This window comes from Bison bison, unplaced genomic scaffold (assembly GCF_000754665.1).
Source record: "Bison bison bison isolate TAMUID 2011002044 unplaced genomic scaffold, Bison_UMD1.0 scf7180017864135, whole genome shotgun sequence".
NCBI lineage: Eukaryota > Metazoa > Chordata > Mammalia > Artiodactyla > Bovidae > Bison > Bison bison.
Window position 1 is genome coordinate 6,821,693 of NW_011494707.1, and position 976 is coordinate 6,822,668.

The following is a 976-nucleotide window of genomic DNA, read 5'->3' on the forward strand; positions in this document are numbered from 1 at the left end:
CGAATGACGTGAGTCTGAGTGAATCCGGGAGTTGGTGATGGACAGGGAAGCCTGGCGTGCTGCGATTCATGGGGTTGCAAAGAGTTGGACACGACTGAGTGACTGAACTAATGAACTAATGGGATGTACAACTCTCAGAGTGAACCCTGATGAAAACTGGGGACTCCAGGGGACTTCGCTCCTGGTCCAACGGCTAAGACTCCGCACTCCCAATGCAGGTGGCCCAGGGTGGATCCCTGGTCTGGGAACTAGATCCCACATGCCGCAACTAAAGATCCTGCATACTGAAACAAAGATCAAAGATCCCATGTGCCTCAACTGAAGCAAAGCACAGCCTCCCCCTGCCCACCAAAAAAAAGAAGAAGAAGACTGTTTAAAAAAAACTGTGGACTTCAGGTAGCTAGGATATAGGTTCATTATTTGTGACAAACGCACCACTGGGGGATGTTGATAATGACCTAGGCTATATACATGTGGAAGTGGGGGGTATATTTCTATACCTTCTGCTCAATTTTGCTGTGAACCCAAAACATAAAGCTATTTAAAAAAAGAGAGAGAGAGAAGTTAGGGGGCATTGATGGTGGGGAAATGGTCCAGGACCCACCTCCTCTGGGGTTGGGAGGGGGGCAGCGGCAGCCATGTGGGAGTGCTGGAAGCCAACAGCAGCCAGACTTTGGAGTGGTTCTCTGCTTGGGGGAGGGAAAGAGTCCAGCTGACCTGCTGCCCCACCTAAGTGCTCAGGTGCCCCCAAACCTGGGGGCCAACATTCTGCCTTTGCCAATGAGGCTGGGAGAAACTCTAAGGGGTCTGTAAAAGTAGGGACTTCCCCAGCCCCAGCTTAAGGATGCAGGTCTGTGTTTGCAGCCAGGACCGTTGCACAGATGTTCAGGAAAGAGAGGATGAGCCTGGGTGTGTAGGTGAGGCAGCCCCGAGGCACTCTTGGGTGCAGCTGGAGGATGGAGGGGGGGACCTTGGA

At 52.5% G+C, this 976-nt stretch overlaps 1 protein-coding gene across 1 annotated transcript in view; it reads right to left on the minus strand.

Moving 5' to 3' along the window:
• ABCC6 (ATP-binding cassette, sub-family C (CFTR/MRP), member 6) overlaps positions 1–976 on the minus strand; it is a 68,921-nt gene that overhangs the window by 19,836 nt on the left and 48,109 nt on the right. The window lies entirely within an intron of this gene.